Source organism: Podarcis liolepis (genome assembly GCF_965112155.1).
Source record: "Podarcis liolepis genome assembly, chromosome: W".
NCBI lineage: Eukaryota > Metazoa > Chordata > Lepidosauria > Squamata > Lacertidae > Podarcis > Podarcis liolepis.
This window is the reverse complement of record NC_139568.1, coordinates 37,517,574-37,532,136: the sequence shown is the minus strand read 5'-3', so window position 1 is coordinate 37,532,136 and position 14,563 is coordinate 37,517,574. Positions and strand designations below refer to the sequence as shown.

General features: G+C 48.6%; 1 protein-coding gene across 1 annotated transcript in view; it reads right to left on the bottom strand.

Moving 5' to 3' along the window:
• The window catches only part of LOC310697844 (putative helicase senataxin), a gene marked incomplete at its 3' end in the record, with an annotated part of 269,703 nt that extends 256,157 nt beyond the window's left edge, over window positions 1–13,546 (bottom strand). The window contains exon 1 of the mRNA XM_083484468.1: window positions 13,446–13,546. The remainder of the gene's footprint in view (window positions 1–13,445) is intronic.
• Between the last annotated feature and the right edge of the window lie 1,017 nt (window positions 13,547–14,563).

The following is a 14,563-nucleotide window of genomic DNA, read 5'->3' as shown; positions in this document are numbered from 1 at the left end:
TTTGCTGCTAATGTATATCTGAGGCAGACAGAGGGCGGCAGAGGCTGTTGGGAAACTGCCAGGGAGATAACGTCCATCTGAGCCCCCAAGCCGGAGTTCTGGACGTCCATCGGCCTCCCGTAGTCACGCAGATCCAACAGTTAGGGGCACAAAGCCTTTGGAAATTCCTAGCCACATTCCTAGGCTGGTGCACCCTCTTTCAGCAGAAAGCACAGTCAAAAGCTTGCACCGCAGAAGAGCAGAAGAGCATATTTACAGACTTTATTTAGAACATGAACAGAACAAAAGAAAACACGTCCATTCTCAGTCAGCGTCTCTGACCATCTGAAATCGAAAGGAATATCAGAACATAAACATCCTGTGAATAGGACATGCGCAGACTCTGTGACTCCCAAAGCCTGCTCCCTTTAAGGTGGAACGGAAATATCCTAACATCCTCCCCCTTTCCGTGTAACCTGTAGTACCTGTGGTTCAACCCAATTGCAACCTTTGTGTGTAAACCTTAAGTTGTTCTCTGTTAACAACCTTAGACAACAGATCAGCAGGAATTTCATTTCCTGCCATGTAGGACACCCGAATCAGTCCTTTCTGAATACACTCTCTTGCACGATGTAGCTTAATCTGCAAGTACTTGGTTCTCTGCTTGCAACTCTCGGAGTTCAGCAAAGCCAAACACGATCTATTGTCTTGATACACTTGTATAGGACATTTCACAGACACCCTGATGTCCTTAAACAGTTGCATCAACCATTCACAATCCATGAGTGAAAATGACAGAGCATTGAGTTCTGCTTCACAGGAACTTAGGCTCACTGTTGTCTGCTTCTTGCACAACCAGTCAAACAGGCAGTGGTTGTACATGTAGCATACTCCAGAAGTGCTTGTACCATCTGTGGTGTCACTTCCAAAACTTGCATCTGCAAAGATTTCAAGACCTCCAGTCTTCTGACTGGTGAACCTCAGCCTGTAGTGCATAGTCCCTTTCAAATAGCGGGCTATGCGCTTCAGAGCTTTCCAATCCTGAACCGTAGGATTGTTGGCATGTCTGCTAAGCAGATTACAGCTTACAGCTATGTCAGGTCTTGAACATCTGGCAATGAAATTCATCTTGCCTAGAATGCATCTGTATAGCGTTGTGTCAGAAAACGCTTCAGCAGTACTGTCTACCTGGTAACCTGTCACCATCGGTGTGTCTGCTGGGTTTGCATCAACCAAATTCAACCTGGTTAATACATCAGCAATTTTCTGTGTTTGGTGTACCAGAAAATTACCTGCTTGGTCCTTCTCCACCTGCAGAGAAAGATAGTTGGATACCTCACCAAGATCCTTCATGTCAAAGTGCTCCTTCAGCTGAGCTAGGGTGCTTTGGTAAAAAGCCTGATTCTTCCAAAACATCAGAAGATCATCAACAAAACATAAACAATACAGTTTGTTTTGCCCCTCCTCCTTGACAAACACACATGGATCAGCTTTGCCCTGGTGAAAACCTAGAGAAAGCAATGTCTCAGTGAGTTTTGTGTTCCAACACCTGGCACTCTGCTTTAGACCATATAAGGATTTCTGCAGTTTACAGACCATTCCCTTCTGTATCTGCACCCCATCAGGTGGAAGCATGAACAGCTCCTCCCCCAAAATCCCATACAAAAAAGCTGTATTAATGTCGTGGTGGGAAACATGCAGTTTCTCCTCCGCAGCGATCTTGAGCATCAGCCGAATGCTCTCATATTTGACTGTGGGAGAGTAGGTCTCATGGTAATCCTGTCCTGGTACCTGTGAAAAACCTCTGGCAACCAATCTGGCTTTGTGTCTGACTACCTTGCCATTCTGGTCTGTCTTGGCCTTGAAGACCCATTTGCTGCCAACCAGTCTCATTCCTGGGACTACCGGTACCAGTTCCCAAGTTTGGTTCCTGTTCAAGGAATCAACTTCAGCCTTCATGGCATTAAGCCAAGGCTCAGCATCTTTAGAGGTTAACTCCTGAACCTCTTTGAAGCTTGAAGGTTCCCACACCTTCTCTGAGCTACTAAGAACAGCAGTTGCTGTCTTAGCAAACTCATCAGCATACCTCTTTGGAGGTCTGCCCTTGGTCGCCCTTTCAGACCTACGTACTAGACGCAAGTCTTCTGGACTTATCTCCTCTTTCTTAGGCGAAAAATGACCAATGGTGAACAGTGGTTCTTCCAGTTCATTGTCAGACGCATCAGATGGTCTGACTGAGGCCTGTGCGCTCTTGTAGTCTGCTGTGTCATCACTGTCACTGACACCAGCAGCAGCAGCGCCCACTGAACTGGAATCCGAACTCTGATCATCATAATCATCATCATCCTCATCATCAGCAGCAGCAGCTTTCTCATCTTTAGCTGCTTGCTTGACATCACCTTCATCCTCCTCTGGGTAACTCTGGAAAATTCCCACATTTCCCCCCCACTTAGGATTGTACTCAACACTCCTTGTGAACTTAATGTACTTAGAGTCAGTCATCCATACCCTGTATGCACCTTTTTCGTACCCCATGAACAAACCATGTGCCCCACGCTTCCCAAGCTTGTTGGTTTGTTGTGTGCGTACCCACATGTCCGAACCAAATATTTTCATGTGTTTGGTGTTGGGTTTCTTGCCAAACATCTTCTCATAGGGGGTACAGCCAATGGGTGATGACAATCTGCGATTATAGGAGTAAACCAAATTCCCCAGAGCCTCCCCCAAAAACTTATCAGGGAGATTGGCATCATGCAACAAGGTTTTGATTCCTTGCAGCAATGTTTGATTTGCTCTCTCCGCAAGACCATTCATCCATGGCGATCTGGGCGTTGACATGTCATGCTGGATTCCCTTCTCAGTCAGGAAAGCTTCAAACTGCTGAGAAGTAAACTCCCCGCCCCGATCAGTAAACAAACAAGAAATACGTTTACTGTGCACATTCTCCAACCAAGCACAGAATTCCTTAAACTTCGGAAACGCTTGCGATTTCTGTTCGAGCAAATACACATGAATGTACCTGGAAAAAGAATCAATCAGAATCATGAAGTACCTTGCTCCTCCTAAAGAGGGCGCAAGTGGACCAACCAGGTCCGCATGCACTAGCTGGTAGGGTTTGGAAGCCTGCCTGCTAGACTCCTTGCCTTTTGGAGCAACCTTCACCTTGTTCTCTGCACAAGATACACATTTCATGTGAAATTTACAGGGTTTGATGTTCAAACCCTCAACCACCTCTGGCATCTTGGCCAGTGCTTTCCAAGAGAGGTGACAAAACCTTCGATGCGCATCGTGAATGCAACCTGCATGAAGAACTTTGTTAGTTTGTGCAACACAACAAGAATCAGCATTAGATACAACAGCAGCGTCATCATAAGTTATATGGAACAAACCATCCATAAACTTTGCATGCAAATAGTCCTCTTTGCCTTTACTGATGACACAGATGCTCCTCTTGAAGGAAATCTGAAAACCACGCCCAGTAAGCTGTGGGACGCTCAACAAGTTGCTTGCAGCGCCTGGAACATATAGTACACCGCTGATGGTTGTGTGCAGACTTGCAAGTTTCACAGTCCCTTCTCCAGCAATTTGCAACGTCCTTCCATCAGCCAGGTGGATCTCACCTTCCTGAGGCTTGAATTAGATAAAGAGATGCCGATCCTTTGAGATGTGGCGCGTACAGCCTGAATCAACAACAAACCTGCCTTTGGCTGTTGGAGCAGTCTTAACAGCAAGCAAACCCTTGTTTTGCACAAGCGTGGGCTTTTGCAGCTTGCCCCCCTGCTGCTCCTGGCCAGCAGACGTGCCTTTAGCCTTTGGTGAAGCAGTGCCAGCAAGCAAACCCTTGTTTTGCAGTGGTGTGGGCTTTTGCAGCTTGCCCCCCTGCTGCTCCTGGCCAGCAGACGTGCCTTTAGCCTTTGGTGAAGCTGTGCCAGCAAGCAAAACCTTGCTTTCCACTGGCGTGGGCTTTTGCAGCTTGCCCCCCTGCTTCTGGTCAGCAGACGTGCCTTTAGCCTTTGGTGAAGCTGTGCCAGCAAACAACGCTTCACCCTCCCTCTGCTCCTGGCCATCTGCAGACGCCTGCGTCTGGCTCTGTTTACCTTTGCCTTTCCGGCCTCTGCAAAGGCGATGACCTTGGTTCTCACGAGAAACAGAGCTCTCAGCTGCCGACTCCTTGGCTCCCCCTGGGGGCTGGAATGCTGCCTGGGATGACGTGACGGTCAGCTCCCCCTGCAGCTTGCAACCGGTGCCCTCAGCATCCCTGCATTCACTCGCATTCTGGGAAACAGCTAGGACCTCCGATGCAGTCAAACTCTGGGCTGGGATTATTGGCTTGTGAGCTTTCATCAAAGCAGTCCACATTCCACATGCAGTGGTGTTGCCAGCCAGCGTCTTAATTTCCTCAAGAGATACGGATAGGACTATTACGTCTATCGCTTTCGAATCAGCTGATTTCCATTTCTCTGTCAGAGGAACTGGGGGGGCTTCACTCACGGTATGCCACACCCGAAACTGACGCAGCAAAGATTCACACCATTTTGCCCAGGTTTCATAATTCTGCCCATCCAACTTAGGACACTGAGTATCCCCATCAGCTTGGAAAAACTCCATTCCAGCTTTTACTTTAGCCGTGAGTCTATTTTAACTTAGAGACTCATTATCTTGGCAGCTATTAATCACGAAGCCTTTTTGGCGCAGCTCCCAGGCCAATTAAGCCTTGCCGGAGATCAAAGGCTCCTTGCCGAGGTTAAAACAGAAAAGCGTCCCTTCCTTTCGCTTTCCCCACTTCATACCTCTCAAACGCAGTCTGTTGCAGCTTTACTCTCCTGTAGGTGCTATGAATCTGGGCCCGAAACCTTGTTGTTGGGAAACTGCCAGGGAGATAACGTCCATCTGAGCCCCCAAGCCGGAGTTCTGGACGTCCATCGGCCTCCCGTAGTCACGCAGATCCAACAGTTAGGGGCACAAAGCCTTTGGAAATTCCTAGCCACATTCCTAGGCTGGTGCACCCTCTTTCAGCAGAAAGCACAGTCAAAAGCTTGCACCGCAGAAGAGCAGAAGAGCATATTTACAGACTTTATTTAGAACATGAACAGAACAAAAGAAAACACGTCCATTCTCAGTCAGCGTCTCTGACCATCTGAAATCGAAAGGAATATCAGAACATAAACATCCTGTGAATAGGACATGCGCAGACTCTGTGACTCCCAAAGCCTGCTCCCTTTAAGGTGGAACGGAAATATCCTAACAGAGGCTCTCTGTGCCTCCAATGACTATGAGCACTCCGTATATGCTCTTGAACTATGCTGTTTCTGAACAAGTTTATTTTCTTTAAGTTTGTTTTGCCCTGATAGTGGCGACTGCCATTTTAGAGGCGAGCCATTGTGGTTTAGTGGCTAAAGTGTAGGACTAGGACCTGGGAGACAGGGTTCATATCCCCCTCTTAGCCATTGTTATAACAAAACAAAACAAACTGCTCCTTTTGGGCTATTCTGTTGCTGGGTAGTTCGGCCCATTTGTGATAAAAGAACTTTGGGTTTCTTGAAGGGGTGCGTCCCTCTAAAAGGGCAAGCAGGGGTGCCTGGACAAGCTGTGGGCTGCCTCAACACTGCTATTTCACTGGAAACATTTATGCCTGGCCTAGCAGGTGATCCTAGGGCTTTGCCCTAGAATTCGATGGCCTGGAAGCGTTTCCGGCCTGAATAGTGTCCCCATGTGGTCCATGAAGCATTGGTTTCACCGGTTCCTTACATTGTTTAGTTTTTGCGGACTATGACTGGGCTTTTGCAAATGCCTCAAGAGCTTGCCTCTCCTGCAGGGGATGACTTGTGGACGCCCCAGGTGTCTTCTTCCAGAAGGAAGCATCTTCGAAGGCTGCAATCCAGGAGTAGGGCAAAGAGGAGCAGGGATCATGATTCAGACATCACCTTGGACCTCTACAGGGGTCTGGGTGAGGCTGTCCTGGGTCTTTAGGGATCATCCTGGATAGCTCAGCTGGTCAGCGCATAGTGCCGGTAATGCCTAGGTTGCAGGATTGGTCCCTGTATGGGACAGCTGCATGCTCCCCCATTGCTCTACCTGGACACTTAGGTCCAGTCTCGAGGGCCTTTTGGTGGTTCCCTCACTGCGAGGGATGTAACAGGCGCCACGTTTGCAATATGCAAGCGGGAGAAAGCACCTTTGTGTGCCCGCACTGCAGTTTGCTCTGTGTGTTGCAGGGCTCAGCGCTGCACGGGCTGCATTTGCATTGCATTGCGTGAGAGATTTGCATTTGCATTGCACGGAGGTTGTGTGCATTGCACAGAGGGTGTGTGTGCATTGCACAGAGGGTGTGTGTGCATTGCACAGAGGGTGTGTGTGCATTGCACAGAGTGTGTGTGTATTGCACAGAGTGTGTGTGCATTGCACGGAGGGTGTAGTGGCATTGCACAGAGTGTGTGTGTTTTTGTGTGTTTTTTTTGCATTGCACAGAGAGTGCATTGCACGGAGTGTGTAGTTGCATTGCATGGAGGGTAGTTGCATTGCACGGAGTGTGTTTTTGCATTGAACGGAGTGTGTAGTTGCATTGCATGAAGTGTGTAGTTGCATTGAACGGAGTGTGTAGTTGCATTGCATGGAGAGTAGTTGCATTGCATGGAGTGCGTTTTTGCATTGCACGGAGTGTGTAGTTGCATTGAACGGAGTGTGTAGTTGCATTGCATGGAGTGTGTAGTTGCATTGCATGGAGTGTGTAGTTGCATTGCACAGAGTGTGTAGTTGCATTGCATGGAGGGTAGTTGCATTGCATGAAGTTGCAATGCGTTTTTGCATTGCACGGAGTGCGTTTTTGCATTGCACTGAGTGTGTAGTTGCATTGAACGGAGCGTGTAGCTGCATCGCACGGAGTATAGTTGCATTGCTTGGATTGTGTGAGCACTGCACGGAGTGTGTTTTTGCATTGCACAGTGTGTGTCTGAAAAGGAAGCTGGCTCGGCGGCAGTTTTGTCGGGACTTTTTTAGGGGTTCTGGCCAGCGTCGGCCCTGTAAATTTACGTATTATGATGGCAGCACAAGATGCCCCCTGCCCAAGCGGGGCTGGAAGCTGGCAAGCAATACCTCAAGACCTTTTGCCCATATTCCCATTTTATTTAGGGATCCAGTTGGATATCGTTGCTACAACATACCTATGGAGAAGCTGTCTGCCTTGAAGGAAGTTATTTTGTAATACTTCCTCTGTAGCAAGTGATGCTTCATCAGATCCGATCTTGCTGGGTCACTTAATTAATCTTGCATGCAGAGTGGTTGCCCCAGGCCGCCCCTTCCCTTCCCACTAGGCCAGGCTGCCTGCGGCCTGAGGTCCCCTTACCTTTCTCATGCAATGGGATCTCATGCAATGGTTGCAATTCCTATATGTATGCAATAGTAGTTGGCCATGGCAGGATACTTGAACAGGGATTTTTCAGGTTCATGCTGATGCTGCTGGATCTTTGCCCTTTGGTTTTTTATTTCAGGGGCTGCTGGTGTGCAAAGCCATGGCCTCAAGCCCGGTATGGTGAGGCAATCATGTGACCTAACTTTTGAGTTTTCCCCATTGTAGTAGCAGTTCACATGTGGCCCGAGGAGTTTCAGTGACCATCGGATCTGCTTTTGGTCTGATAACCAGGTAGTGGTGAGCGTCTTGGCTAAACAGTCCTCACGCTCCAGCAGAGTCTCCGCCCCTCCGCTCACGCTTTTGAGCTGCACCGCTTTAGGTTTAATATTGTGCCTTCTGCTCTCCTGATTACGGGATCCTCTAATGATGTCTCTGACACTCTATCCCATTTTCAGATGGAGCGCTTCAGATCCTGGGCTCCAGACACTCAGCTATTGCCAGACTTTTCCAGACCACCTGTGGCATTTTGACAACAATTAGTAATTACAGAGAGCAGCAGCTTCCATTTCCCCTTCTGCTTTTAGCTCTTATGGGAAGGCCTGGATGGATTTCTTAGCCTTAAGCTGGCAGTCCTCGGCCATTCAGATGAACTGGCCCCCATCCTCTGAGCAGATCCTGCAGTATTTGGTCCACCTGCCGCAGATTGGGTGTGCTGTTATAACTATAAGAATTCAGTCCGCTGCAATGTCTGTTATACTGAAGCTTTATTTTTCAGAGACCCTTGCATAAAGTTTGTAATGCGCAGGGCCTTGGAAGGTTGGAATAGGCTCCAACCTCATAGGACAGTGGGCAGGAAGTCGGGCAATTTTACCTATGCAGGATCTGCAACAAGTTAAAACTTGTCTGCTGGTAAAAGATCAAGGCGAGACTCCTTTCAGTATTCCATTGCATTTTGGGCACTGAGGGTTGGGGAAATGGTTGTTGGAGCCAGCACGGGGCTGAGAGTCTGGAGGCTTATTGCTTCAGGACTTTTCCTTATCCTTTGGAGCTTGTCATTAGAGTTGGGAACTCTAAAACAGACTTAGTGGGCAGGAGTGCCACAATCAGGCTTCCCATTACAGATGAGGAGGGCCCTTGCACGGTTATGGATACCAGAAAAATTTGGCTTTTCATTCCCCTGGGGGCTGGCCCACTCCTAGTGCATGAAAATGGGTTCCCGTTAGCCAGGCATTAATGTGCTTACGTCGTGCACCAGTTATTACGGCCTGCGGCTTGCCTACCGCTGGACACGCCTCATTCCTTCCGAATAGGGCTGCTGCAACGGCTGCACACTGGGGGCCTGTCAGTAGACAGGATTTTGAATACGGGTCATTGGAAGTCTGACGCTGACAAGGGTTATATCAGGAAGTGTCACAATGATGTCTGTGCTGATGCTTGTCTGTTATTTCCTTTTCTCATAGGAGCAGCGGTGCACATTTGGGCCACAGCATTGTAGACTGGGCTGGCAAGCGCGCTGACAAGTCTGGACTGGGGCGCCATCTCAGTCTTCCTGCCCATGTGAACATATGCTGGATGTCCAGATGGGGAATGCTTTGGGAGGACGTCCTTCCTTTGGTGCGGTCGAGTGTGACCTGTGCAGGTCCTCCCGCAGGGCTGGTGGTACAGCTAGGCGGGAATGATTTGCCGTCTTCCTCCAGCATAAGTTTGCATTCCTGCATGCAAGAGTGCTTGGTTTGAGTTGATGGCAGCTCTCCCTGGACTCAAAATAATTTAAGGCATTTGGTTCAAGGTGGTCTGGAGGGGGGGTTGGAGCACCTGTCCCCTCCAATGCGCAAAGATATTCCATTAAAGGAAACCAAGGATTTGCCATGCTTTGTCATCCCCTTTCGTGGGGTAGGGCCACGCAAGAGTCCCTGGGAGCATTTGGGGTGAGCTTGAGTCTGATCCTGGTTCATTGCTCCCCCACGCTGTTTACTTGTACTGACGATATGGTGGGGCCCAGTCGTCAGTGCTGCTCTGCTGAGGTCAGATGCAGCTAGTCGGGAACCAATGCCTAGACAAACTACCACCGAGCAGGCCAGAAAGCATGTTAATATGGCGGTGGAAAATAAAATAAAATAAATAAAGTAAATAAAATAAAATAAAATAACATATGAAATAAACTAACAAATAAAATAAAATAGGTCCTTGCTTTAGGTGGTTCTGTGATATTGCACCCTGCTATTTTCTTCAAGACTGTTCCCCTCTTTGGGGCAGATGGGGGGGTGCATCTTTCCCCTATGGGGAACGACACCTGGCGGGATGCGATTGCCTTGGGATTCATTGCTCCCCCACAATGTTGCTGGTACTGACGATATGGTGGGGCCCAATCGTCAGTGCTGCCCTGCTGAGGTCAGGTGCAGCTAGTCAGGAACCAGTGCCTAGACAAACTACCACCAAAGAGGCCGGGAAGCATGTTAATAAGGAAGTGTAAAATAAAATAAAATAAAATAAAATAAAATAAAGAATAATAAAATTCTTCAGGTCGGGCCGCTATCCGTATCTGGATAGTAGGGCACAGTATTGTGCATTGGGCTGCGGACAGAGCTCGTCAGTCTGGACTGGGCGATGGCCTGGGCTTTCCGCAGCACGTACAGGTGTCCTGGATCTCCAGAAGGGGGATGCTGTGGAGGGAATTCTTACCTCTCATGCAACGGCGTGTCCTACGGTTTGGCCCTCCTTCGGCGATCATGGTGCAGCTCGGGGAGAATGATATGGTTTCCTCTTCCTGCTACGGGCTGCGTGCTGCCATTTTACAGGACCTGGGGGAGTTGGCGGCACTGGTGCCGACCTCTAAGTTAATTTGGTCACAGCTGCTTCAACGCCGCACTTGGCGAGGTAGTCCTTGCCCAGCTGCCACTGAACGAGCAAGGAAGCGGATTAATTCCGCGGCAAGTAAGCTGGTGGTGAATCTGGGCGGGTGTGTGATACCTCACCCTCTTATTTCATTCCAGGCGGTTGAATTTTATAGAGATGACGGGGTTCACCTCTCTACAGTTGGGAATGATGCGTGGTTGGATGCTTTGGTGTCCAAGTTGAGGGTGTGGCTTGATTTGTGAGTGGTTGGCGGCAAGCGTAAGGGCTCGAATGGCGGTTAGGCATTGGTTAAAATTGGTTGGTGGAGGGGTATGGATTGGCTGTGCCTGCCCCTCCAATGCTGCTGCTGACGGGTATTCCGTTAAAGGAATTCTGAAGCTTACCATCCCCTTCGTCCAAACCCTGACGGCAGGGTGCGGGCCGCGTAAGCTTCAAGGAACATGCGCGGAGTAGCTGAGGGCCTGTGTCGCAGCTCCAGCTGACCCTGACCTTGTTCCTCCGGGACTGACTAGGGAGTCAGTGCTGTCCCCCCAAGGCGGGGGGGGGGGGACAGCTAGTCATAACCAATGCCTAAGCAACCATTCTCAATTGTATGATAATAAAGTTGTGGCCAAAATTATGCCAAAAACCTTAAACATAAATTATGTGTGATGTGTGAGTTATTGGGTAGGGGTTTTGGGGGACCTCAGCACGCAAAGCGTGTTCTCACTAAAAGAGAGCACGTGTTGCGGATGGGGCCGAACAAAACCCCATCTAGTTGCCAGGCAGTATAGAGTTCATGGGGCCTGGAGCAGATTGGAGGATGTTGTTACTGGGGTAAAATTGATGTTGCCAATTTAGGGGTGGGATCAGTGGTTATATATAAGCAAGGTCCACAGCTTTCTCTTTCTCTTTCGCTGTGGACACCGGATCTCCCGCCCGCCCTCCCTTGATTGGGCTTGCGCTTTGACCTTGCTCTGCCTGTCATGGGGTCGTTCGCATTGGTGCGGGGGCCCAGTAGGAATTTTTCCAATTGGCTGATTAGTGCGTGCCTTTTGGGTTTTGCCTACTGCTTAGCAAATCGTCACAACTTGTAAGGTTAGCGGTTAGGCATTGGTTAAAATTGGTTGGTGGAGGGGTATGGATAGGCTGTGCCTGCCCCTCCAATGCTGCTGCTGACGGGTATTCCGTTAAAGGAATTCTGAAGCTTACCATCCCCTTCGTCCAAACCCTGACGGCAGGGTGCAGGCCGCGTAAGCTTCAAGGAACATGCGCGGAGTAGCTGAGGGCCTGTGTCGCAGCTCCAGCTGACCCTGACCTTGTTCCTCTGGGACTGACTAGGGAGTCAGTGCTGTCCCCCCAAGGCGGGGGGGGGGGACAGCTAGTCATAACCAATGCCTAAGCAACCACTCTCAATTGTATGATAACAAAGTTGTGGCCAAAATTATGCCAAAAACCTTAAACAAAAATTATGTGTGATGTGTGAGTTATTGGGTAGGGGTTTTGGGGGACCTCAGCACGCAAGAAACCATCAACATTAAAAATAATCAGATTTGCCCCTTAGAACCAACAGCAAATAAATTTAAGGTCCACCTCAGTATTCAAGCTCCATAGAAGGTCTACCCTTTGAGTAGTGCTTAAAAAAATAATCCAAAACAAAATCCAAAACAAAAACAAAACCAGAAGAAACAACATATACAGTTTATTCTATCTCATTTTTTGAACTACTGCTATCATTTTCCATTTCTTCTTCCTCTTCCTCTTTGTCATTTTTCTCATGGACTTCTAAAAAAAGGCTTTGGGGAAAAATGGGGGGACACCTGTTTTTCCCCGTTTCCCCCCAGGTCTTTCAATCTCTACTTGACCACAGGCAGCGCAAAGCATAAGGCAATTTTTCTGCATGCCAGGCCAAGAAGTAACCAACATCCAGTTACTGAATAGTATGTTGCACTACGGCTTAAACTCTGAAAGGAAAAGGCGTGTATGTGGTTTTTTTATTGAATTTGTTATTATATATTATAAACTGGATGCGGGTGGCACTGTGGGTTAAACCACAGAGCCTAGGACTTGCCGATCAGAAGGTCGGTGGTTCAAATCCCCGCGACGGGGTGAGCTCCTGTTGCTCGGTCCCTGCTCCTGCCCACCTAGCAGTTTGAAAGAACGTCAAAGTGCAAGTACAGTGGTACCTTGGGTTAAGTACTTAATTTGTTCCAGAGGTCTGTTCTTAACCTGAAACTGTTCTTAATCTGAGGTACCACTTTAGCCAATGGGGCCTCCTGCTGCTGCCGCACCGCCGGAGCACGATTTCTGTTCTCATCCCACTCAGCAAAGTTCTTAACCCGAGGTACTATTTCTGGGTTAGCGGAGATCAATAGGTACCGCTCCGGCGGGAAGGTAAACGGCATTTCCGTGCGCTGCTCTGGTTCGCCAGAAGCAGCTTACTCATGCTGGCCACATGTCCCGGAAGCTGTAAAGCGAGATGAGCGCCACAACCCCAGAGTCGTCTACGACTGGACCTAATGGTCAGGGGTCCCTTTACCTTTATTATAAACTGCATGATGGTAAGAGAGCTTTCTAAACAGTTTACAAAAATATACAACGGAATATTAAAATGATTGATAAAACACAGTTAAAAGCAGGTATTTAAGAGTATTCAAAAGATCTTTAAAGTCAGCAGTGGTAAATCACATGCAGCTTCTACGTGTTCAGATGGGCTGGCCCTAACGAAAATGTTTTGAGCAGCACCCAGAAAGAGTACAGTGAGAGCACCTGCCTGGTGTCAGTTGGCACGGGGCACCAAAGTGTGGGTGCTGGAAGGCCTGGGGGGTGGGAAAATTGGGGGGAGGGAACAGTTTTTTTCAGTTTTTCCCCCCCAAGCCATTTTTTTTCAGGAAAAAATTGGGGGGGAAGAGTGTGTGGAATATTCAACCTATATCAAACTTTTTTTTCCATTTTTCCAGAAAAAGCGGCTTTGGGAAAAAACAGAAAATACCTGGGGGTTTTCCCCATTCCCCCCCCCCCCAGGCCTTCCCATCTCTAGTCAGGAGAGAAACAGCCATATATAAGGAGAGCACCCCTCTCCTGGCATGGGGGAGAGGAGAAGCAAAGGCACCTTCTGGGATGTGATAGAAATGACGGGAGAGGAATAAAAAAAAAAGGTGTGAGGAGTAGCTGAGAGAGAAGGAGAATAGAAGCACCAGCACCCAATAACAATAATTCATGATAATTAACTGTTGTTATGATGATGATTTTTTTGTACTCCCCCTTCACCACCGCCCCTTACCTGCTTCTCCGGGCAGGAGTCTCCGAGGCAGTCAGCTGCGCTCTCTCACTCCTTCCCAACCCTCACACCGCCAGCCCGTTCTCCTGTTCTGGGGCTTTGCCTCGCTCCCTGCATCAATGAGAACCATGAAGTACCTATTTCCACCCAAAGAGGGCGCTAGTGGTCCAACCAAATCAGCATGAACAACCTGGTATGGTTCCGTAGCTTGCCTACTAGACACCTTACCTTTCGCAGCCATTTTCACCTTGTTTGCTGCGCATGCTTTGCACTTCATGTGGTACCTGCAGGGTTTAATAGTCATACCTTCAACCAAGACAGGCATTTTAGATACTGCCTCAAAATGCAAATGACCAAATTTTCGGTGAAAATCATGAATACATTCTGCATGCAAACTTTTGTTAGAACCTGCAATGCAACAAGTGTCATCCTTTTCAACATCATCATAATACAAAACAAACAAACGATCAACATATTCAGCATGCAATACATAATCATTTTTCTTTGTGATGATGCACTTCTTGTTCTTGAAGGACACGTCAATGTTCCGCTCATTCAGCTGTCCAACGCTGAGCAGATTATGTTTGGCGTCTGGCACGTAAAGCACATTCTGTATCGATAAGTCCAAACTGTGAAGAACAACAGTTCCGTAGCCTTTACTCGGAATAGTGTGGTCATCCGCCTGGTGAATCGCACCTTCCTGCGGTGTAAAAGACACAAACAGTCTCTTGTCGTTGCACATGTGGTGAGTTGCCGCTGAATCAACAACGAAGAAAGATCTAGACGTCTTCTGGACCTCTGCAACCTTTGGAGTGAAGCGTGAAACCATAGCCTTGTGCTGCGTTGTCCTAGACACCGGACCTTTGCCTTTGCCTTGGCCTTTTCCGCGCGATGAGCTTTCGCTGCGCTGCTCTGTCTTGGCCCTGGGATATCTGCATTCCCTCTTCATATGGCCTAGACGTCCACACGAGTAGCATTTCACTGCCTTCAAAGCTTTGGCGCCATCTGGTGGTTCCACTGCACTATGGGATGACGTCTGTGAAGACTCCCCCTTGCCCATGCAGCTAGCACCCCGGCGATCTGCTTCATTCAATATCACGGCAGTAACAAAGTCCACTGTC